Genomic DNA, 26,508 nt, shown 5'->3' on the forward strand with positions numbered 1-26,508 from the left:
TAACTGATTTCTTTCTCTCTGGAAAATATGTCATGTGATCTAAATAAATTCTTTAACAAAGTACTTCCCTTTGATTTTAAGTACATTTAATTAAATTTAATTAAATAAGTATTCATTGAATACCTATCAAACCTTGAGTTAGTTCCTATACAGAATCCACCAAAGTATAAGCTACAATCTTGTCTTCAAATAGTTTATAATCCAGTTGAGGAGACATGATCTAAACATTTGAAAAAATGTTTACATAGGTGGGAGTTGTAAAAAGACAAATCTGAGTTTTATAGAAGGGGAAAAATCTATTATTATTATTATTATTATTATTATTATTATTATTTATTATTATCATCATCATCATCTCTGTCCAAGAGATATTATCTCTGTCCAAGAGAGAAATGAGCTGCTTTGGAAGGTGGTAGATTATTTTTTATCAAATTCATCAAACAAGCCATATGATTTTGGTTTGGATATATTGCAGAAATATTCTTTTTCAGATAAGAGTTGGACTCTAGTTGATGCTATAGGTCCCTTCTAATGCTGAGGTTCTATGATTATGTGATTCGTGATATATACGCATGTCTACACACATCAGATAAATGCTAGCTACATACAATAAAATACAGAATTGGTAGAGGGGAGCAGGAGTTGAGTGAGGTAAGGTTTCATTTGAGCCTCAAGAGACCAAGGGATTCCAAGAGGTCAAGGTGAAGCAGATTTACATGCTAGGCACATAAATATATGTGGAATAATAGGAGGGATAGGGATTGAACCCATGATTTCAGTTGTAGGAAACTCCTAGATGAGAAGACTTCCTCTACCAATGCAAATCAAGACAATATATAATGCAATACCTAACCTAAATAGTAAATGAACATTATAGCCAGTGAGTGTAATACAAGAGATCATTGTGATCTAGGCAGGTCAGCAAAGGTTTCTCAGATGAAATGAAAACTAAGCTAAGCCTTGAAAAATAGATAAAGTTTAGATTTTTTTCCCTTAGGTTTTTGCAAGACAGTGGGGCTAAGTGACTTGCCCAAGGTAACAAGCTAGGTAATTATTAAGCATCTGAGGTCGGATTTGAACTCAGGTACTCCTGACTCCAGGGCTGGTGCTCTATCCACTGCATCACCTAGCCACCCCTCAGTTTAGATTTTTTAAAAAGAAGTATGAAGAGGATACCATATGAGAAAAAGAATTAGGGAAGGCAAAAAGGGGACTGTTGCTGAGCAGAGATGGTGCTTATTATTCAAGATGGTGCTGTCAAACTACCATGAGGACCTTAGATGTTTGAGAGGATTTTTTCCTACTATTGTTGAACATTATCATGATACCATTCATACCTCCTTGAATGAATGACTGATAAATGAATGGGTGGGAAAGTATTTTTTAAATATTTTAAATATTTAGCCCTATAATATGCCTTGGGGCCACAAAGAGAAAATGAACTAGCCCTACCTTCAAGGAGTACAATTCTACTTGGGGAAAGAGTGGTGATCTGGGAAGTAAGATTTGTTCTGGAGAGTCCCATCTCCAATCCATGGTGAGAATGGAACAATAGGGGATTTGATGTTATACCCTTTCCAAAAACAATGGCAATATAGAATTGATTACTCCTGCCAAAGCAAGAGTTAGTTAGGACTCTGTGTAGCCAACCATATCCATTTATAAGATGGCTGATTCTGTTGCACATATGGCATGGGATAGATTTGTTTGTTCTCTCTATGAGGAAACGGCTTTTTTTGTTTTGTTTTGTTTTCTTTGTGAAGAGCTAATAGACCTGAGTGAGATTTTGAGCCCTTGCCATAATCCTACATCCTGCTGCAACCTAATTATACTCACTATAAAGGCTTCCATTGCCCTTTAGGGCTATCTGCAATTTTCATCCTTCTGAGATCCTAGCATTTGTGAAATAAAACTTCACTGTAAGTATTATGCTGTTAAAAGATGAACTTTTATAGCAGTGATCAATTTGGGGCATTGAAAGAACTGTTCAGTTTCCCAACATTCAATCCAACCTAAACGCTGCCTCTATTTCATCCATGGACCCTAATATTAAATACTCATACATGCAAACACACCATTGAATTAATAAAGCTAGGAGTTGGTTTTATGAAAAAAAGATAAAATAAATAAGTCATTGGTTCATATGATTTAAAAAGATAAAAGAAAACCAAATCACTAATATTAAAAATGAAAAAGATAAACATGACGAATAAAGATGAAATCAAAGCATATACATATACACATGCCCACATAAACATACTTATATGTACATAGACACAAAAGCAAACACAGAGAAAGTAGATTGATCTGAGTAACCAAACTTCTTGTTTTTCTGCATACATGGAATTCTATCTATCTTGCATCTGTCTGACTTTGCATTGACTTTCCCCACCAGCCTTACATGTACTTTCTCCTCACTTGTCCTTCTTGGAATCAATCCCATCATTCCTCCAAACATCTGCCCAAGTATGACCTTATTCTACATGAGATTTTCCTAGTACCCTCAGTTCTTAGTGTCCTCCCTCCTGAAATTGCCTAGTATTTGTTTAAATATAATTTGAAGCTACTTCAGTCAATCCATTGGGTAGGATTATTAAGCATCGACTTTATTACAAGCACCATATTAAATCGCGTATGTACAAAGGCACAAGAGATGCAGTCCTTGCCTCTAAGTAATCATAGGGTAGGGGATATGTACATATACTACCTGAGATTGTACAAGACACAAACAAAGAAGAAAAAAGATAGTTTTGATAGCTGTGGAGACTGGAAAAAACATTTTGTAGTCAGCAGATAGCCCTTAAACTGTCTTTTGTAGCTATAGTTGTTTTTGTGAGGCAATGGGATTAGGTGACTTGTCCAACGTCACACAACTGAGATGAGTCTTGAAGGAAATCAGAAATTACAGGAAGCCAAAGTGAGGAGGGAGAGCATTCCAGGCATGGAGTACAACCAATTCAGAGTTCCAGAATGTGAGGAATAGCAATTAGGCCAAAAAGTAAAACTACTTTATTATAATAATAGCCTTTGTATAATGACAATGTTTGCAGAAACTCTGTTGTGAATATTATCTCGTTTGATCCTCAAAACAATTTTGAGTGAAGAGTTGTCATTATCCCCATTTTGCTGATGAGGAAACTCAAACTTTACCTGGGGTTACACATTTAATATCTGAGGTAGGATTTAAACAGGTCTTCTTGACTCCAAATCTATCTCTCTATCCACTATACCACCTAACTGCTTAGGTACATATTACCTCCCCCCCCTGAGAAAACATAAGCTCTTTGAGGGCAGGAGCTGTTTCATTTTTGCTTCTTTTTTTTTTAATCCCTAGGCTCTAATAAATGTTTGATAACACAATAGAGAGAAAGAAAGAAGTGGAAAGAGATAGAAGAGGGAGACAAAGAAAATGCTAGATAGACAGTCACAAACAAGCAGGCCTATAGACAGATAGCAGTCATAGATAAAATGGATGGATGGACAGATGGATAGATAGCAGTCAAATAGATAGATACAGATAGATTGGACAGTCAGATATATAGCAAACAGACAGACAGGCAGATAGAGACAGAAAGGTAGACAGATAAACACTGTCAGACAGAAAGATGGATAGATAGATAGTAAACACAGATAGATAGTAGACAGACAGTAGATATAGTCAGAGAGACAAATAGTAGACAGAGTCAGACAGACAGATGGATAGTAGACACAGAGACAGACATAGTCGACACAGTCAGAGAGACAGACACATAGGTAGTAGACAGAGTTAGACAGACACATAGATGGTAGACACAGTCAGACAGACATATAGTAGAAGCAGTCAGACAGACAGATGGTAGACACAGTCAGTGAGACATAGACAGATAGTAGATGCAGTCAGACAGACAGATAGTAGATGTAGTCAGACAAGACAGATATAGATAGTAGACACAGTCAGACAGACAGACAGATAGATAGTAGATGCAGTCAGAGAGACAGATAGCAGAGAGATAGACACAGATAGATAGCTAGAGAGAGAAAGATAGTCATAAATAGATAGACTGTCTAGATAGATAAAAGAGAGATTCACAGAAGAGGGGCATATATATGATTTTGTTGGTGTAAAGAACTCCCCAGAGAAGAGTGCTGACCTTCAAATCAGAAAAAATCCTGGGTTTAAGTCCTGTTTCTGATACATGCTAGTTGTGTTGCCCTGCCCATATCATTTAACTTCACAGTGTCCCAATCAATTATGTAAAATCAGAAGTAAGACAAGATGAGGATAGACAGATGTGGTATGATTTTCCCTCCTGTATATTATGTGTCCTTTTTTTTTTTTTGGCAAGGCAATGAGGTTAAGTGGCTTGCCTAAGGCCACACAGCTAGGTAATTTTTAAGTGTCTAAGGCTGGATTTGAACTCAGGTACTCCTGTCTCCAGGGCGGGTGCTCTTTCCACTGCACCACCTAGCTGCTCTATTATGTGTTCTAAGGAAGACACAGAAATGGAGTGAATGAAATAAGTTAAAATATTTTGGAAAACACTGAAAGTTATTATAAGATGATGCAACTATAGAAAAGTTACTTGAGGCTGCTCCACTTCAGCCTTTTATTTATTTAGTTATTACCACCATTTAGGTTATGGTCTGAATGACTGAGACTATAATATTAGAGTTCAGTGTTTGTATGAAATCAAAGAGCTTTGCTATTTCATGGATACATGCCCAAATTCACCCAGTTATTTTGCAAAGACTATCAATCATTACTGGACCCAGGTAAGAGAACATATACAGCACAATGCTTCCCCACTACTAGAAGAATAACTCGGTGTTTGACTAACAATTGTTCATCATTGGTGTTGCTTCTAGATAGAATATACTTCCAGGTTTATTTATGGCAGAAAATTCTTTCTTAAGATTCATCAAACAATCAAGTTATTAATCAAGTTATCCTTTTCACCTTGTTCTGGCTCTGTAGTGCCATCTGGAGAAGCAGAAGGGATGTGATGCCTCATATCATTCCTAGAAGTGAGAAAGGAGGAAATCAAATATCCTCATATCTACAAAAACCCCAAAAGATCTTCCCTCTATGAGTTTCATCTTCTCCCTCTCTGAGAATTGATCTGGCAGCATTTAAATTTATGCTTATAGAGCAAAAAAAAATTTTTTTAAACCACTTGCTTTAGAGTTAGAGAAATTGAGTTTAAATTTAATTTCTTACTCCCCACCTATTTGACCTTGGGGAACTCAGTCAACCTCCCTGGGTCTCCCATTTTCTCACCTATGTAGTGAGAGGATTGGATATGATGATCACTAAAGTTCCTTCTGAGATCTTAATCTCTTATCCTACCACCCTTTCTTGAAAAAAAAAAAACAAAATTTTACCAATGATTCTTGGAAGGATATTATGCAATGCTGATGTTGTTCACTTGTTTTAGTCATGTCCAACTCTTTGTAACCCTATTTGGAATTTTTCTTGGGAAAGGTACCTTGCCATTTCTTTCTCCAAGATCATGTTACATATGAGGAACTGAGTCAAACAAGGTTAGGTAACTCACCCAAGTTCCCACAGCTCATAAATGTCTAAGGCCAGAATTGAAGTCAGAAAGAGGAGTCTTCTTGATTCCAGGCCTAGAGCTCTATCCAGTGTGCCACTTAACTATTCCAAACCATTTCCCGACTGACTGACTAAACTAGTTCTCACTTTCAGGGTGCCATTCTTCCACTTGTTTTTTCTCTTTCTCTTTCAATATAAGCTAAGAAACACCCAAATTAGTATGTCTAAATTCTAAACTGAAAGGATTAACTAGAGAGATGGTCAGAGGTCTTCTGGCCCAAGCTCCAGGCACCACAGCTATTTTAAAAGATTTCAGAATCATTGTAATCCATTTTCTTCATTATTATCCATCCAAATACAGATTAACATTCTTCTAATTAATATCAACCTTTGTTCTGGAAGGACTTGGTGAAACTTTTCTTTTTTTTTTAAATATTGTGTTGATTATCTTTTGTCTTTATGTCACCTTCAGTTCCTAATATGTCCTTTCTCCCTACCTGGCACAAAGCACTGTCCCATATAGTAAAAATTTAAGAAGAAAGACCTCCCTTCAAAAATAAGGTGTTCAATAAAACTGACTCATCACCTAGGTTCAATATCATATGTAGTGCTCCATTCTTATAGTCTACCACCTCTGCAAAGGTAGCTGCATTCTCAAAATTCTTTTTTTAGGGTAAAAATTGGTCATTATCATATAGTCTTCATTTCAACTTTTTTGCTTTTTTTTAATTTTCATTATAGCCACTGTGACTACTGTTTTTCCAGTTCTGTTTTTCCTTACTTCACTGTATGTAAGTTCCCATACATCTTCCTATTCAACATTCTTTAGACTACAATAATAGTCTACAATTTGTTTGTCCATTTCCCAGTCTACAGGAAGCTCTTTTGTTTCCACTGCAAAAAAAAGAAGAAGAAGAAAAAGAAAAACCCTATAAGTATTTTGAGATATGAGACCTTGATTTTTGTTTCATCTTTGACCTGCTTGGAATATATGAGTAGTAGTGAGACCTCTGGATCATGGGATGTGTACATTTTAGACAATTTTAGTGTAATTATAAACTGCTTTCCAAAATGAGAACCTTAATTTTTCAAGACAGCAAGAAGTCACACTGTATTCATTCTAAATTTATGATCATTAATCTTGACTGGTCCCTGATTGCTCCACAGAAATCCTCTTGCCCTTCCATGATTGACTCCCTCCCCATTCCCCCAAGAAGCTCTTTTAAATCTTTTTTTCCTTCCTTAAGTCACATAATCCAGTTCCTTCCTCTCCCTCTTACCAGAGGACCTTGTCACCTATTTTCCTGAGAAAATATAGACAGGTGATTTTGAAATTCCTTTTCCACATCTGAAAACACTTTCATATAATTTTTTTTCATTCTTTCTTATTTTGTTACAGGAAGAAGCCTCTGAGAAAGAAGCCTTTGCCAAATTCAACCCTTCTAGTTGTGCTCTAAACCTATCCTATTCCTTATTTTTCTAGATCTTGCCCCATCATATTCTCCCTCTCTCTCTCTCTCTCTCTCTCTCTCTCTCTCTCTCTCTCTTCCCCCCATCCCTTTCTCTCCCTTTCTCTTTCCTTTTTGTTTGTTTTTGGTTTTTTTGCAAGGCAATTGGGGTTAAGTGACTTGCCCAAGGTCACACAGTTAGGTGATTATTAAGTGTATAAGGTCATATTTGAACTCAGGTCCTCCTGACTCCAGGCAGTTGCTCTATCCACTATACCATCTAGCTTCCCCCTCTCTCTCTCTCTCTCTCTCTCTCTCTCTCTCTCTCTCTCTCTCTCTCTCTCTCTTTCTCTCTCTATCTCTATCTCTATCTCTATCTCTCTCTCCCCCTCTCCCTTTTCCCTTCCTCTCTCTCTCCCTTTTCCCCTACCCACTCCTCCTCCTCCCTCTTTCCCTTCCTTTTCCCCCTTATCCTTCCCACCTAATTTTAAATATCTGCTTATTATTGGTTCTTTGCTTGTTACCTACAAACACATACAACTCTTCCTCATCCTTGAAACAAAAAACATTCAATGAATGCTGCTATTCCCTCCAGCAATTGTCTGATGTCTCTTCTCACTCTCATTGCTAAAGTTGCAAAAAGAGTCATTTTATTTATTGCCTCTCTTTGTTCCCCACACTACTCTCTTGTCAAACCCCTACAGTCTGACACCCAAATCTATCAACACTTCTAAACTTCTCCCTCCAAAGTTACCAGTGATATAAAACAAATAAATCCAAATGGCTTTTTCCTCAGTCCTCATCCTACTTGACCTCCCTGCAAATGTTGACGTTGTCTGTACCATTCCCTGCTCCTTCTTTCTATTTTTCTACTTTGTTTGCTAAGGCACTATTCTCTCTTGGTTATCAGTCTCTTTTACTGGATCATCATTCCATCTTCTACCCCTAGATCTAAGTGTTCCCAAAGGCTCTAACTGGCCTATCTCCCCCCAACCTTATGTAAATTCTCTGTCTTCTGCACCTTATCCACTCCCATGAGTTCAATTACCATCTCTAGATGGATGGATTCCCAAATGTTTTGACTTCACCCTTCTTTTAAATTCTAGTCATTCATCATCAACTGCCTGTAGGTCATCTTTACCTGGATGTCCTTTAGACAACTGAAACTCAGTAACTCTGTTAAGACAGCATTCATTATCCACTCTGCCCCAGCCTGTCCTATTTCTGAATTTCCCTATTGCAATTAGGAAAACTTCACTCTAACTAGTCTTCCATTTTCTAGTCACCATTTTCAGAGTCATCTCCTATTCTCTGATATCCAATCAACTACCATATCCACAACAACTTTAACACATCTACTATACAAATTCATATCCCATTCATTTTTATCTGAACTAATGTAACAGCCTTGCTAACTGGTCTCTCTTCTTCCAGCCTTAATTGTCTTTAATCTTTCTTCCACAAATATCCTAAAATAATCTTTCTAAACCATAGGTCTGACATGTTACTCCCCTGCTCAAGAGGCTTTCATGCCACTCTGTTATTTCTAGGATAAACTGCTTCATTGGCATATCGAGTCCTCCCCAATAAAACTTCAAGCTACCTTTCTAGTCTTTTTTCCTATTACTCCTCTTTATTTCAGCCAACTGGGGTAGATTCTATGAACTCAATATTCCATTTCCCATCATCTAGCCTATATCCAGGCTGTACTTCTGACTAGGAAAACGCTTCCTCTTTCTCTCCACCTCCAAGAATCCTTAGCTTCCTTCAAGACTGTTCAGGTTCCACCTCCTATAGGGAGCATTTTTTAGTTTCTATAGTTGCTTGAGTTCTTAATACCCTCATGCTACCTTGTATTTCCCATCTGGGTAAGGGTGCCTGCCCCCCAATAAAGGTATTAGAAAGTAGGTGCTACTTCATTTTTATCTTTGAATCACCAGTAACTAGCCCATGAATAATTGCTTTGATAAATTAATCGAATTAGAAGGTATGGAGAAAATTGGACTATTTGTACTTTTGGTCAGTTGTTTAGGATTTGTTAACTAACAATTGAAGACAAATAATTGCTCTTGACCTTGGGGACATTGCCTTAACATGATCACCCAGGACACCTCTGCTCTATCCCAGCCATCTTCCATCCAACTACCTTGAGATAACTATCATCCATCACAATGGGTTCTGGACAAGACTGAATATCTCAGTGCAAATCCAACTGGATATACAGTTCGAGTGCAAACTATATCAATGATGGGCTGTATATAAAGGACAGCATATTACCTCACTTAAATTCATTTTAAATGCTTAACTTGGTCTCCAGACTTGGTAAGACAATTCTGAAACTTTCAGAAGCTGCCTTGAACTCCCAGCTGCTGGCTGTGTTTCTCCTGAGCATACTGCAGTCTTTGTGTCTATCTTCCATATCACAGGCAAAAGTATTGTGTAAGCAGGATCATAAGTCTGCCTGAATTAAATAGTTACAGATTAATGAAATTCTGCAGCATTTGAGATCCTAAGACCAATCCCAAAGGAGCATTGCTATGCAGGAACACTCTGATATTCATAACAACATCTCCTAAGATAAAATAAGTTTGAGAGGATGGCTGGGAGCTCCAAGTGATTCTATAAAGGCTACACCTTGAACTGTCTAATATCCTCCAAAACATTTCTTTCTTAATGATCCTGTATATATAAGTACATTTATGTATGTATTTATGTTTTGGAAGAAATGGAGAGACATCTAGACCTTTGATTTCATCACTGTATGAAACTCTTCTCTCTAAACTAGGGTATCACACCTTTACCTGTGGGTGCTCTACCCAAAGGAATGTAAATTTTGATCACTGAAACCTAGCAAGCTATCTTGGGGTTGACCAGTCTCACATCACTCCGACTTTCATTGATTTACCAACAATAAGTCCCAGGTCAACTCCACTTGGTCATTGTTTGAGCCCTGACAGGCTCAGAGTGAGTGAGTATAAATAGAAATTGTTTCTGTTTTGGCCAGAAACCCTAAGGGTCTTCCCCTCCCCACCTGATTTTTCTGACTAAGCAAAAGAGGTCAGTCTTTGCTTCATTTCTTTTTTACCTAGTCTTAATCACTGAATAGACATTTTCTCAGTCAAACTGTGACCTGGAAAAGACTTTAGCTTTAAAACACAAGGTTTCCCATTGCCTCCAGGACCATCTCCAGTCATCTTGATCCATATCTGTCCACTGGACCTAGAGGAGAAAGTGAGCCTGGCAATTTTTCACAGCTCTCAGGTCACTTGCATGTCTTAGCATCACCTCCCTGATGGCATGGTCCTTTTTAAGAACAAAGGAGAAAGAACAATAAAAGCAACTACTCTGTCACTTATAACCTTAGAGAATAACCTGGGACCCTGAGTTAAACCAACTTGTCCAGGGTCACACAGTTTTATATGTTTGAGTTAGCATGTCAACTAAAATTTTGGTTCCAAGGGTAGCCCTCTATTCACTCTCCCCTAGAAGAATGCAGTCTCTAGATTTAGGAAATACTGAAAATGTAAAAACATTTATATATTTTACAAATATTGCATCCTATATTTTTTGTTCTTGCTTGACAAATTCTCTCGTTATCATTTGTATATCAAATAATCCAAGATCTGATAGGAATTTACACTGAGAAACTTGAATTCTTGTTTTAGCCCTGAATGGGAACTAGCTATATGACCTTGGGGAAAGTCATTTAATGCTTCTTTAGTTCACTATGTGCAACTGTATAATGGGTATTGGCTAACATTTTCTCTGCTCATTTCTTGGAATTTTTTGCAGCAAAATGATGGGTTAAATTTTTTTGAGGGGAAAGTAAAATTATTTCAATCATACAAATGTAAATTTTATAGGATTTTAGATACAGAACTGGAAAAACTCACAAATCATAGTCTAAAAAAAATTAAAACATTAAACAGATGAGGAAAATGAGGACCAGAAAGGTTAAATAATTTGCCCATAGTTATACAAGGAGTAAACATAGGAGATGGAATTCAAACTCGGGTCCTCTGAATTCAGAGTCTGTAAGTGCTCTTGGTAGGCAGTTTTTTTAATTAATAATATTAATGGCAATTTTATCAGTAATAAAATTCCTCATTTTATTATGCTTTTCATCAATAAACACAACCACTCAACTATAGTCATTTCATGCCATATATCAAGAGAGAGACTCCTGCATCATATTAAGCCTGCCTCATTGCAGATGCTCTCAGATCACATAGCAGAATGTGTTTGGTTAAAATACAAATTGGGTCTCACTGTGTAAATTTCAACACTTTCTAATCTCCCCCTCTTTAGACATTGATTTAAATTAATTGTTATTCAAGGAGTCACAAGCTCTTCCCTGCAACCTCCTAATGATTTGACCTGCTGCTGTAAAATACCTATTTGAATCTCAGTTTGGGAAGGTTTCAGAATTAGTTATTTCATCAGAAGCCTATTTTATCAGATAATATTTTCCAATTGTTTTTTGCTAAGTTTCATTGAAATATATTTAAAATATTTTGAAGACATCTTTATTCCTAATTTGTATACTAGTAATCTGCCCACCAACAGGAAGCTAGAAATAGCATAGTATACTTAAAGGCATAACCTGGATGTCAACCTCACTGTGTTACCTGCCATTCTCCCTGTGTGACCTTGGGCAAGTCATCAAATGAAGCAATAGGTGCAAATTGCATTTTAAATGCCATGTAAATGTTAGCTGCAATTATTATCATTTCCCTTCTGAGGACCTTACTTTCCTCCTCTGTAGGATGAGGGATGATGCTCTGGTCTCACATGGTAAAAAGGTCAAATCCAGCTATGCTGAAAAAGTCAAGTAAATGTTGTTCATGGAAGAGGGAAAAGGAAGCATATAATTCTCAAAAAAAAATGTCTAGGGGAAGAGTGCACAGTGAGCTGATCCCCTTTGTGAATAAATGAATGATTGTATATCTGGAGGGGACTTGGGAAAATTCAATTTCTTCCTTTTCTTATGAGAAAACTCTTTTAATATAGTTCACTTTCAAAGAAAAGTTAAAAGTGTCCAAAAGACCAAAGAAATCTAGACGTCCAGAACTGGATAAAAGTTGTTAAAATAGTTTTTTTTTCAAAGAAAGATGTCTTTGATTAGAAAGATGTAGACTAGGATACAGACTTCTCTGACAGCTCTGGAAAAAATCTCCAGGGAGTGAGAGAATAAATAATACTTGAAAAACCAAGAGAAGAACCAATTAGAACTCCAAAGCTAGAATAATAACAACTGGTAGTATTATTTTATTACCTCATGCTTCAATATGGCATAGTAATGATTCTAAGTCCTTGAAGGTTAGACCTATAGAGAGCATAAGCTCTGATACTTCCTGCCAAGCTGGAAAAGCTTCAAAAATGGGCACAGTGGCAGGCTCTGTCCTTTGAGGACCAGCCTGGTTAAATTTAGAAATGTTTATATTAGAAGGTTGGTCAACAGGCAATGATTTTTTTTTCAACAGTAACCCATGAAGACCATCTGCTAAGCTTGGAGTGGTTATGATCTGAGTTTCTCAAGGGAAATCTCCCATCACTAAAATCACAGCTTTCTGAAAAAGTGAAGTTTTTGTATTCAGTTCTCAAAACCATATTTTAGGACATTGATACATCAGAGCTGGTTCAAAAAATGAGCAGCCAAGTTAGTGTAGTCACTCAAAACCACATGGTTGAAGGAATTAGGGAAATTTAAGCTAAAAAAAGAGAAAAGTCCCGAGAGGGAAAAACAAGGTTCAGGTAGGTAGATGGTAGATTTATAGGGTTTATGTTTCTTTTTTTTTTTCTTTTTGCAAGGCAATGGGTTTAAGTGACTTGCCCAAGGTCACACAGCTAGGTAATTATTATGTGTCTGAGACCAGATTTGGACTCAGGTCCTCCTGACTCCAGGGCCAGTGTTTTATCCACTGTGCCACCTAGCCACCTACTAGAGTTTATATTTCTAATAGCACTTTACAGTTTCTTTTTTTCACAATAACAGTAAGAGGTGGGCAATATATGAATTATTATGCCCATTTTACAGATGAAAGAGCTGAAAGGTGACTTGCCCAATGATGATACAGCTTTGAAATGCTTTTTCTACTGCAACACAATGTCTCCTATGTTCTAGATGTAATTGAGAAATCAAGAAAGCATGCAGGATTATATTTAAATTTCAATTTAAGCAAGGAAAAACACCATTCTGGATCAAGATTTCAAATTGAGAGTAACTTCAGAGATCATCTAGTTCAGCTCCCCTAATGAAGAAACAGACCCTGTGATTTGCTCCCGATCACACAGAGAATAAGTGGCAGAATTTCCTATGAGTTGAACCAAGGTCTTTTTGGTTCAAAGTCAGTTCTCTTTCTGTTCTATCTAACCAGAGTCATCAACTGACTAGCTATAGTTTAGCTGTCCAAGAAAGTTGGTTGCATCATTCAAACAATATTTGTAGCACTTAAGGAGCACATGTATAACTTGTAAATAAATGGCAGAAGAAAATTGCCTCTCAGATTTTTTCTTCTGGGATGGTCTTTGATTATTCTAGATACCCTCATTCTTTTGACTTATCCAATTGAATTAGAAATGCAATAAGCAAATTTCACATTTTTGATTTCTCTTCTTATTAGTACTCTTACACTTTTGCATCTTATGTCTATCCTGTGTTTACTTAGGTGTGGATATGTTGTATTTTGAGTGTAAGTTGAATGTAATCTTCTTGAAGGCAGGCCTGTCTCACTTTTATATTTGTAAGCCTAAAATAGTGCCTAGCTCAGGGGAGGTACTTAAATGCTTCTTTTAAAGTTGCACTTTGAATTCTTCAGATATTCAGGTTTAAATTTAAATGTCGTCCCCCCCCCCAAGCTCTTCACTATCCTTACTGGATTTTTGCTTAATCGTCTGTTAGAGGTTTACAGTTACCCTAGCAGGAGGCATTGATCCTACGTAAAAATTTTCTCAAAGAGTTAGCTATTGATTAAACTTCTTTTCTTCCCCATTGATTCCAAGAGTTCTACCTTCAATGAACTCCTTATACTAACTTCCGAATGCTTTTGCCCTAGCAAGAACTTATTCCTTGTTTCTCCTGCACATAGTCATTGACCAGACTATCAGATCAAGCATTTGTAACAGTTATCTGAGAAACTGACAATTTTGTAAAAAATAATGTTTTGTGGAAACTTCCTTTGGGAGACATAAATCAAAGAGAACAACAAACCTATAAATGCCTCTGATTGTTGATGTGTACATGAGGTCTTCACATAAACACTGGTTATGATGTATTGGTCCCACTTGACTTATCTGACACAAACTAAAATCTACGATGACTTCAAATGAGACATATGGGATTTTCAGAGCAGATTTATCGACATCATGTGTATAATGATCATAACTAAGAATCTTTTCTTTCTTCAAGTGTCCCTAGATTTGAGAACTTATGATATTCAGAAAGAAGAAAGCAGAGAGACTGCAAAAGTTAATTGTCTAACATCAAGAGGGAGTCAGATAGAATGGTTAATAGAATGGTTACAGGTTTGCCTTCTCAACTGCTATCTAACTCTATGAGCTAGGGCAAACCACTTAATCATTCTGAATCTCACAGTCCTTCATTTTCCTGCTGCTAGGTGGAAAAGAAGATGGAACAATAGGCTTGGGGGGCAAGAAGACCTGAATTTATCTTGCCTCAGACACTTAGTAGCTATATGACATGGGCATGTCCCTTAAAATTCTGTGACCTTCAGTTTTCTCATCTGTAAAATGGGGGTAATGATGGTATCTCTCTCACAGGGTTGTTGTGAGGATCAAATGAGATAATATGCAAAATGCAAACTTTAAAGGATTTTATAAATGCTAATTTTCATTATGACTATTAATTAGGTATAGTAATATTACCTACCATACAATGTAACATATGTAAATCAAATGTAATATAAAATTTACATGTAAAAAACAAATGAAATTAATTTATAAATTTCTTCATATATATACATAAAGTGTTATGGAACTATGAATTATTATTAAATATTTGGAAAAATTGAATGGAGATCATTATTTTTTAACATCATGACTGGATTACAAAGCTATAAGAAGAATTTTCTCTTCACTATGTCATCCTTATAGCAGAAAATAGAATTGTACAGTAGAATTGTATTTAGTATTCATGGATGCTGCAGAAATGAGCTCTAGAATACTGCCCTTTGTGTTCTGGAAGAGTGTTTCTCACTTACAGAAATGCCATTCTTTCCCCCTCACACTTGGCTCCAGTGTAGCAGCATTTTTTTTTCTCCTTTCTTTAGTCTCAGTTGTTCCTCCAGCCACGTCTTTTTTCCCCTTCCCTCTTTCCAAAAGAGAGTGTTGCCACTGACTTCAAAGGTCTGATTGGGAGGCAGCTGATGTTATCGGTGAGATGAAAAGCATCATAAGAAAGGGAGACCGTACTCGAGCCTAGCATTGAGCCAGAGAAATGTTACAGCTTTCAACAGTGTTTATTGTCTCTATGAAAGATGCAGGCTCTGTAAAGAACTCGGCTTTTCCAGAGGTAAGTAAAAAGTGATCTCCTGCCAGCCTACTTTACTTGGCCAAGATTTCCTTGGGCTGATAGGCGTTGACTTTCAAACCTCAGCTAGAAGTTAACAGTCAGGCTGGGGTCTGAAAAGTAGGAGTAGATATTCATTTAGCTTAGCTGAAATAAGAGAAAAGTTCCTCCTCAACAAGAAAGCTCTTTTTTTCCCCTTCTTTAATTGACAGTATTATGATGAGCTGTTTCCACAACCTGAATACTAAGAAAATGCAGATACAGTGGATGATGAAGAGTGGAGCCTGCATTTACTTTGTGAGATGCAAAACCAAAATAAGGATGTGCTATTATCACAAAACAAAAACAATTAGATGCTTTAGAAGGAAAAAGAGAGATCATTTTTAGTTCATTTTCAGAGAAACATGGAGGCTAGAAGTAAGTCATAGAAAGATTATTTTCAACCTCAGAGTTTAGTAGCTTTCCATTGGGAAAAGAAGCCTTTCCTTTATGGTTGTATGAAGAAGAAAACCAGCGTGGAAAGAAAAAGTTTGTTAAGTTGGGTTTTTCAAGGACATACGTTGACCCTTAGAGGTCAGCATGAAAGCTCCATTGACTCTGGCAGGCCTGTGGATGAGCACTGTTTGATTCATTCCTCCTTCAGGGCACTGATGAGGGCAAGGCCAGCTGGGCACTCAAACCAGTGGGTGAGAAGTGAAAACTTGGCAAACTCAAATGGAAGGTTAGTCTGTGTGAGGTCTAATAAGTAGCTTGGCCTATTGGTTCCCTGAATTGATTGCACAGTTTGGGCGATTATGAAAAAGAGCCAGGGTAGATGCATCTTCTCCTGAGGAATCCACTTACAAAATAGGAAAATCTGGCAGGCTACTTTTCTGGGTCAAATCCTTCTGTCTGACCCCATCTTGAATCTATATAGAAAGGAGAGTCAGGAGATTTTATTCCATTGTAGAGGCATTATCACATTAAGTCACTTATCAAGCAATAACAAATGTTGCTTCCTGTAACAGTTATCCTAACCTTTACTAACATCCAATGAATTTTTCCTTCCAGTGCCACTGAAATGTTTTCTCTTTGCTCAGTTTGCTTCTTGAACTTTTTCTATGCAACTTTAGATTGCAAATATCTTCTTTCTGGAGGGAATTTGATAGGGACCCTTAGAGAACCACTGAGTAGTATTACCACTCAAGGATTCTGACAGTATGACCTAGCTAACTATGGACTATTAAGAGACTGAAGAATATGACCTGTGAAATCAAATCTTAGTTATCTGGAGCTACAAGATGCATCACATTTTAGCACATATGAGGCTAATATTTTCATAGGATTATAGGTTGAGACATGGAATGGACCATAAAAGTCATCTATTCCATCACTCTCATTTTTTAAAAAATTGTGAACTTAGTCATCAACAAATGTTAACATTTCAGATACAAAGAACATGAAAGATGACTATATAGAAAGTTCTAAACTTTTTAAAAGATATATGTGTGTGAGGGCAGTTAGGTGGTGCAGGAAATAGAGCACCAGCCCTAGAGTCAGGAGGATTTGAGTTCAAACCTGATCTCAGACACTTAATAATTGCCTAGCTGTGTGACCTTGGGCAAGTCAATCAACTCCATTGCTTCAAAAAAAATAAAAACAAAAATAAAAATAAAATTTTAAAAAAAGATATATGTGTGTATACAACCATCCTTCTGCCCAGTTTCTCAGGCTATGTTGCAGAGAAATATTCCTATGCTATCTACTTCCTATTCAGAGAAACAAGAGTCCCCTAATTGACTGAGATAATGCTGAACATGATGCTCAGTTCCTCTATAAAAGACATTTCAGTTTTTTGCAAAGACTTTGAGGAGAAACCCAAGGGAGCTGGTCAAGAAAGAGAATTGAATGGTGGTCCCTTGGAATGGGAAACATGTATAGAAGTCAGTTTCATTATGTTTCTTGACCTTCAATACTGTAATCTAACATTCCACAGTCTATCTTAACCTATTTCTACCTATATTACAAAGGTTTCTGCAACAAACTAAAGTAAATCGTTTATGTAGATATGCACCACCATGTTCAACATATTATCAGGAGTCATATCTCCTTCCATGTATGCAAACCCAATAGAAGACTGTCCTTCAATAAATTTGTCTCATATTTGGGAAGAAGAAAGTACTAAAAACATACACACATACTCACATATACACATAAACATACACAATATGATTGAGAATTAAATTTCTGTATTTGCCTATTACTGTTGGGAGCAGACACTGTCCTAGGCACCCAGGTTTGCAACTATGATGTCAGCTTTAGCTCCTCACTCATCATTCATCCCATACGCCCAGATTTATTGCCTCTATCTAATTATCTATCTAATCTTTCTATTCATACATATACAGACAACCACATATAGATTCATATATGTGTATATGTATATTCTTTCTTATTACTATCACTACCCACAGCTTCATTCCCACCATACATGTTGAAATACTCTCTTGAAATAAATATTTATAGACAAGGAAAACAAATGTAAACAAATGAAAACCAATCTCTTGGTATGGAACCAGCACCCAAGATGTATGTTACCATGACTTAAGTGATCCTGAGACTGGGCATTGCCCCTCTCCCCAGTTGTGTACTTTCTGTCATTCAATCAAGTTTCTCTGACCCTTTCCTTACAAGTGATGGGGCAATCTTTGACTAGGGTCATGTCAGCTCTTTGTCTATTATACACTGAGTCTTTAGTGTTGGGGGTGGGGGGCAAGGAATTGGAGTATGAATCTTGCTTCATTATCCAAACCACCAACCTGCTGGTGGAACAAAGGAGATTAAAATAGCCACTGCTCTTTCCCATTGGTGTCTGTCCTCCCATGGCTACTATCACTCTGTGGCAGTTTGTTCTTTGGAAATACCTCCTTATTTTGCCATATAAAAAAATCAATACTTCGGCTATGTTTAAGCATGAATGTTACATTCTATACCTCTGGTCCATCATTTCTCTGCTAAGAGGTGGAAGTAATATAATCTTTTGAATCATTAGTCTTTTGAAATCATAATTGATCATGGGGTTCAAAGATCTTTCAAAGTTCTTTCCCCTCAGGCTATTATTTGGTCATCACATCAATTATTTTCTTAGTTCTGCTTATTACATTCTGTATCAGTTCATACTAATTTCTCCATATTTCTCTAAATCTATCATATTCACCATTTTATGGCACACTACCTCATATACCAAAGATAGAGAATTATTTTGTTTCCAGTTCTTTGCTACAACAAAATGTATGAGAATAAATATCCTTATATACAGACCCTTTCCCTCCTTGGAAGTATATGTCTAACAGTATAGTTACATAAAGATATATTCATTTTAGAGATATTTATGTCTATATAATGTAGATATATAGTGATTTGGAGGGGGTATAATTCCAAATTATTTTCCAGAAAATATGAACCAATCCACAGTTCTATCACAGGATTTATCTTCTTACAACTCTTCCAATAATTGCTATTTTACTTTTTGTCATCCTTACTAATCTGATATATGTGAGATGGAACATCAAAGTTGTTTCATTTTGAATTTCTCTTATTATCAGTGATTTGGTTCATTTTTATATGATTCCTGTTACCTTGCATTTCTCATTTGAGGAGTTCATATTTAGAATCCTTGTGTATTGGACAATGACCCTTGTTCTTATATTTTTATATCAATTTTTATGTCATATTATTACATTGTTAGAAAAATTTACTGTGAAATGTTTTCCCAATTTTACCTGATCAAAATTTTCCATGTTTATCTTTTACAGCTATCTCCACACTTTTATCAGGTACTAATTTTTCCCTTAGCCATTACTTCAAAAAGTATATCCTTCTATTTCAAATATCATATTTAGGTCATGTATCCCATTTGGCATTTATTGTGAAATTTTGTCTATACCTAATTTAGACAAGATTGCTTTCCACATTTTCCAGTCAAATGAGAAATCATTACCCTGATTATTAGTACCCTTGAGTTTATCTGACTTCATTTTACAGATGAGGAAACCAAAGCCCGTACCAAAGTTATGCAGAGAGCAACTAAGAGAGCTAGAATTTGACCAAAATCTCCCCAATTGTGAATTTTCTAATAATTGTTGAAGATAATTGTCCTAGACACCAGTCCTAGATTACAAATTTAGTATCATCCTTGACTCCTTACTCTCACTAACTCCATATATACAGAACATTGCCGAGTATTAGTTTTTCCTGCCTTTGCAATATCTCTTGTACATGTCTCATCTCCATGTACACAGCAACCACTATATCAAACCTTCATCATCTTGTACTTGGACTATTGCAGGAACTAATCTTCCAGTTGATCTTCCTTTTGGAGACCCCATTTCAATCCATTCTCCATTTAGCTGCCAAAATGATTTTCCTAAAACATGTCTGACCATGTCACTTCTCTCATTCAATAACTCCAGTGTCCCCTATTGCCTCCAGGATCAAAAGTAAAATGCTTTGTTGTTTAAAACTATTCATAACAACTCCTTTCTATCTTTAAACTATTCTCATGCCATCCTCTCCACACATTCTTCCATCTAGCAATATAAACCTACTTGATGTTCCTCTCAGATAACACTCCATTTCTCACCTCCATGCCTTTGTACTGACTGTCCCTCATGCCCAACATGTTCTTCTTACCATCTGATTTTGAGTTTGTTTTACTTCTTTTAAGAGTCAGTTCAAATCCCTACTTCTCTAGTATGTCTTTTGGGCTCCTACCCTTCCCTCCAATCTACAATTCTCTTTCCTTCTGAAATTATCTTTTTTCCTGAATATATCTTGTAGGTATCTAAATTATTTATATGTTATATTCCATTTGAATGTGAACTCCTTGAAGGGATAAACTTATTTTGTCTTCCCTTGTATCCCTAAATTTAGCTTAGTGACTAAGACAGAGTAAGCATTTATTAAATACTTTTAATTGAATGATCCCACATTTAATACATTTTCCTCTACAGTGTAAATGAAAGGAATATAAAATTTCTCTAGATGGCTTATTCCACCCTTGGTCAGAAAATTCCATTCTCACAACTGATGAGTTCCCTTTAACATGGAATATTTGATCATAAATTTACATATTCCTAATGTTTGCATTATTTCTTGATTGAACCAAAAGAATAAAAGGAAAGTATTTGGTCCTGATTTGAACCTCAACAAATCCTAGTTGTAATTTCAAATTATCAATATCTCCTTGATTATAGCTGTATTTTAAATTATCTAATCAAAGGAATGTCAGTATTCAGAATCTCTTTACAGTTCTTTCTAGTCCCAGTAATATATATATATATAAATTAATACATGTTTAATAAATATATATAGATATTTATTAAAATTATTATGTATTACTCACAGTAGGCACCAGAGCAGAGTAGTGAGAGTCCCAGACATGATTCAGAAAAAGTAGGTGTAAATTCCTTCTCTGATAACTATGTAATCATGAATAAGTCACTTAATCTTCATGAAGCTCAGTAAACTTTCTGTGACCACAAATTACAGATATATGGTTGTGGAATCATGGATGAAATTGGCACACAAGGATTTCCACACTATAAAATCACAGGTCCTTGACAAACAAAATAAAGGACTATCTATTTGATTCTGTTCAGTGGCTCTGTGAATGGAGAGAAGTTGACATATTAGAGAGATTTAAAGGTAGAGCTTGGCACAGATTGAAAATGTGGGTGATCATGAGAGAGAAGTCAAAGAGTCCAATGAAGTCTATTAGTCTGCCCAAGAGCAAAATGAAAGTAGAGCCAGAAATCATATATTTCAAGATCCTCATTTTACATATAAAGAAACTAAGGCTCAGAGAGGTTATATGATTTACCCATGAAGTATCATAGGCAACATTTGAACCCAGTTCTTCTGATACCCAATTCAATGTTCCATTGTATCTTGCTGCCTCTAAGCCATGTCTTTCATGGCATTTGAGGCATATAAAAAAATTTTCCTCAAAGAAATCTGAAAGAGGGAAAATCCTCATTGTCTAAGTATATCTGTTTTCAGCTATCTCTGGCAAGTGCTAGAGCATGGATCATTGCAGATCATCAATAGCATGCAAAGAAACAGCTTCCTTTATCAGAAAAGACTTTTGTTATCTCCAAGGCAAGGCTTCTTCCAGCTGGTCCTGAATTATATAGTAATGATCTGTAAACACTAGGAAGGTGAGAGGTATAGACTAAGAAAAAAGAGTAGATCTAAAGGGAATCATCACAGAAGGGTTTCATGCCCCTGTCTGCCCTCCTGGGCTCACACCCCAGATTTAATTGATAAAAGGATTCAATTGTATCCAACAAAATGGTTGACAGTGTACTTTGGTCTACAGGACATCCTTTCAATACATCCACCCACACACTATAGTTTCTTGAAGTTGCCTTATGAGTACATCTTGATTTGTTTCTATCACCTATCAGATGTCATTGTAGAGAATATGAGGTTAGAAAGAATGATACTGGTAGCTCTTTAATTCACTACATATGAGAAGCAATGTGGCATAATATTAATATGCAATTAGGAAGACCTTAGGTCCAAGCTCTGCCAATCTACAAGCATTTCCTACATACCTACTATGTCTAAGTCACTGTGTTAAGTCCTAGATTTACAGACAAAGACAAAAATATGGTCCCTGCCATCAAGATACTCACATTCTAAAGGGAGAGACAGTATGTAATTAACCACATACAAGATATAGACTGTGTAGATGGAAAGTAGTCTCAGAAAGCACAAGCAGTGTGGAGATTGGAAAAGACCTCCCCCAAATGGTAGGATTTGAATTTCCTTGAAGGAAACCAAGAGGCAGAAAAAAGGAGAGCATGGCCAGACAAGGAACAGTCAGTGAAAATGTTGAGTGCCATATGTGAGTTGTAGCAAGAGGATCATTGCTTTATATCTTTGTTTAAAAAGATTAGAAGGCTTTAAAATCCAGAGGATCTCTATTTGATTCTGGAGGTGAACCACCAAATTCAAATGAAGAAGAAAGTTGCATGGTCAGACTGGTGACTTAGGGGAACCATTTTAGCAGTTGAGTGGAGAATAGACTGGTATGGAGAGAGATAATATCAAGAAACTAATTAGAAGAATTTTGTAATAATACTGGCGAGAAGTGAAGATGTCTTCACCTGTTCATTGTCTCTATGAATAGGGAGAAGGTGACATATTAGAGAGATGCAAATAGAAATAGAAAAAGCAACAGATTGAACATGTGCGGTAAACATGAAAGAGAAATAAAGGAGGACAATAAGATATATTAGTCCTTCATGACTGGGAATGTGGTTCTAAAACTCAGTTTCCTCATCTATAAAATAATTATAATATACTTGTATTTATATCACATGTTTTTGAGGAAGTTTAAATGAGATATGTGCAAACCTTGAATATACATTAATACAATTAAAGACAGCACCCTCAACAAATCCATCATTTACTATATATTTAAGAGTTGAGTATTCAAAAACTAAATCTTCAAATAAAATAAGAGGGTCTAAAATTGGGATGATAAATAATGCATGAAAAGAGAAATAATAAATCAAGGGAGCATGTGCTAAGAACTAAATGGGTGGTACAAAATATAAATACTATCTGAACTCAGAGGATCCCTATGGTGATTGGGGAAGATGAGGTATATGCTGTGACTTGAAGGATGCTAGAGAAAAGGGTAATTCAGAAAAAAATATGAAGAAAGGCATGGAGATGGGTATGTTCATATTAGCTTTAGAGGAAAAATAGAAGAATTTGGAAGGAGTCGAATCAGAGTTCAAATAGAAAAGTAGTGGGAAACAAAAAAGAATTGGAATTATAGATTGGGTCTATGTGATAAAGGGCCTTGACTACCATGCTAAGGAGTTTAGAATTTATTATCTAGGCAATGAGAAGTATTAAAGGAATTGAGCAGGAAAATGATATGCAAAGACATGGAGATAGAAGGTGGGGTGTAAGAAAGAAAGGAAAAGCCAGTTTGGTTGGATTGAAGAATATAGAAGAAGAAATAATGTCCAATGAGTCTGGAAAGCTATGTTATGGCCATATTATATATATAAAACTTTGAAAACTAAATAAAAGAGTTTATGTTTTAACTTAGACATACTAGAAAGTCATAATTAGCAGAGTAGAGGAATCACATGATCAGATGTACAATTTAGAAAATAACTTTTGCAGCAGTATGTAGCATAGACTAGAGAGATGAGAGACTTGAGTTAGAAAAGTCTGATTCCAGAGAAAGAACAGATATATCAAACTATGTGTAGCATGATATTACATACACAGACATCCATATTTATGACTAGATAGCATCTCTGAGGAAGAAAAAGGCAAAAAGAAATTTATATTTATTTGTAAATTAATTTTGTAAATATTACATATTTAAGAGGATTAGCAAGTTGAGCATAATAGATTTGCAGTTTCATGTCTTATATTATTATAGAAATGTTTGTTTTATTGCACAAATTAAGAATAAAACAAAGAAAAAATTTAAAAAGTAGATTGTTGCAATAATCTAGGAAAGAGGTGGTGAAACCCTGAACTGAAGTGATAACTGTGTGAATGAAGAGAATTCAAATGTGAAAGCTGACATGAAGGTAGAAGTGACAAAATTTGGTAACTGATTAGATATGTGAGATGAGGATGAATGAGAAGTCCAGGATAATGCCAAGATTATTAACCTGGAAGACTAGAAGAATGAAGGTATTTTCAACAGAAAAATAAAGGGAAAGATAATGACTTCTGTTCAAAATACTTTCTTTACTAATAAGTCAATGGTAATATCATTGTATATGAAAAATACCAATTTTAAATTGCCTAAAAGAAGCAGTTATTTCTCTGAGAATAATGATCTTACTGCATTAAGGTGCCAATATAAAGAATTTTAACTCCAAAAAGAGATTTTCTTCATCATAAAGGGGCCAAATAAAAATCTTTTTCTCATCTGCTGAATGAGCTGTGACTTTCTACCTGTCATTTCCTTTTCTCTAGGTCTCATTTTTCTGTTCCCCTGTGCGATACTAGACTTGAAAAAGATGGTATCTAGGGTTTCTATCTCAACTCTGACATTCTTTGATTCTCTGTCCTCTGCCGGCATCTTAGTGGGGCTCAGCTGTTACCAACCAAGATTCTGTCAATGATTTTGCTCCCCTGATATAAACTCATATACTTGGAAAATACTCAGAGTAGATGTGCTGTGTTGAAAAGGTCAGCTTGGATGTGGGAGGCGATGTTCATTCAGGGACTTTTTCACATTATTATATTGAGCTCAAAAGTAATTACATTGAATTTGATTACAATGCTTCCAAACTACAGATTGTACTGATTCCTGTAAATATAGATTGTCACCTGCAAATTTTGAGGACAGTTATTCCCTTGCATTGGTGTGAATATATTCAGACAGACCAGTTCCTATTTAATATTGCTTTTTTCTTTCCCACAATTGCTGGCATATTACCTTATATCACAGGAAAAGCAGTTTGTCCTCTGCTGTCAAATAAACTTGATGTGATAATAGAAAATTCTGAAAAATTCAATCAAATATTATTACTCCTCTAGGGAATTTTTAAGCTGATTCTTTTTAAGAAGTGGGGGAAAAGACAGAATTGGATCATGTACAAAGCCCTAACTGTCTCTGTTACCTTGGGCTTCAGTGAGTCAGGAGAGAAACAACTGGATTTTCCTTTTGAAGTGGTTCAGAGAATAGTGTTGACATACATTTAGAAACTTTTTTAGGTAGTCACTGTCACTGCAGGGCCATGTAATCAAGGCTGTCTGAGTGGTAATTTATTCAAGGGTTCTATTCCTTCAACATTTGGACAGGGTGAACACTTCACCCTGCAACCAAACATAATTATGAAAACAACTTGCCTCAAAAGGAAAAACAACTCACCTCATGCTCACCTAAAGAGCTTTCCTGATCTGTGGGTCCTGTTAAGTAGAGCAGTTCTGAGCTAATATCCTTGAAAAGATACTTAAAGAATTCAATTCAAGGTTTCCAGGAAAACTCACCTTGAGTTTGAGTATTGACTTGAATTCAAATCCTTTCTCTGATTGTTACTACCCATGTAATCTTAGACAAATCACTTTATTTTCTTTGGCTTCAGTCTGTTAAATGAGGGAATAATGTAGATGATCTCTAAGACCCCTTCAAAGTCAAAATTGATTGTCCTATAATACTCTGAAGTATTTATTGAACAATATCATGTGTTCAGGATGTTTGGCTGTGTGTGTAACCCCTCTCCCTACCCCCATCTAGAGTATAAGCACCTAAAAAGCATGACCATGTCTTGCTCATTTTTATATATTCTACAGTATTTGGAATGATGCCTTTCAGGGAGCAAAAATAATCCCAATAATAATAATTTCTTATGTTCAACATGGAGGCCTAGTGTGGTGTGATAGAAAGAGAAGTTTAAAATTAAGGACTTGTCCTGCCATCTACTACTTTTGTAGTTCCCTTAAACAAGATACTTAGCCCCTTTTAGACCACAGTTTCCTCACCCCAAAAATCAGGGGGTTGGACTAGATGACCCCAGAGATCTTTGCAGCTATAAATCTATGAAAGATGGTCTAACATAGCATGGGAACTCCTTAAGGGAAATGTACAGTTCTGGTTTTGTCTGTATCTCTACCACCTAGCAAGAAACACAAAGGAATCTTTTTTAAAACTACATCAGGAAGAAGAGTAGATGTGAAGGAGGGATAGGTCCTTTACTTGGGGTGAATGGGATGATGATAATAATATGAGAGAAGACAGAACAGATCAATTATGATTTGATTTCTGATTGTTCTAGCAAGGAGAACCCTTTGCCCTGAAAGGGACAGAACAAAAATGACTTGTAGGTAATTAATACTGAGCTAAACAAAAGGAGAATGGGCAACTAGGTAGCTCAGTGGATAGAGTACTGGCCTAGGAATCAGGAGGATGGGAGTTTGAATCCAGGCTCAGACACTTGACATTTTCTAGCTGTGTGACCTTGGACAAGTCA

General features: G+C 36.1%; 1 protein-coding gene across 4 annotated transcripts in view; it reads left to right on the forward strand.

Moving 5' to 3' along the window:
- The window catches only part of ATP10B (ATPase phospholipid transporting 10B (putative)), a 304,974-nt gene that overhangs the window by 35,466 nt on the left and 243,000 nt on the right, over positions 1-26,508 (forward strand). Inside the window, exon 1 of one of the 4 annotated variants that reach the window (XM_074212484.1) lies at positions 15,119-15,511. The exons of the other annotated variants lie outside the window; for them this stretch is intronic. The gene's annotated coding sequence lies outside the window, so the exon portion shown is untranslated. Of the gene's footprint in view, positions 1-15,118; positions 15,512-26,508 lie in introns of those variants that run through there. 4 annotated transcript variants of the gene reach the window in all.

This window comes from Macrotis lagotis, chromosome 1 (assembly GCF_037893015.1).
Source record: "Macrotis lagotis isolate mMagLag1 chromosome 1, bilby.v1.9.chrom.fasta, whole genome shotgun sequence".
In the NCBI taxonomy this organism is placed as follows: Eukaryota; Metazoa; Chordata; class Mammalia; order Peramelemorphia; family Peramelidae; genus Macrotis; species Macrotis lagotis.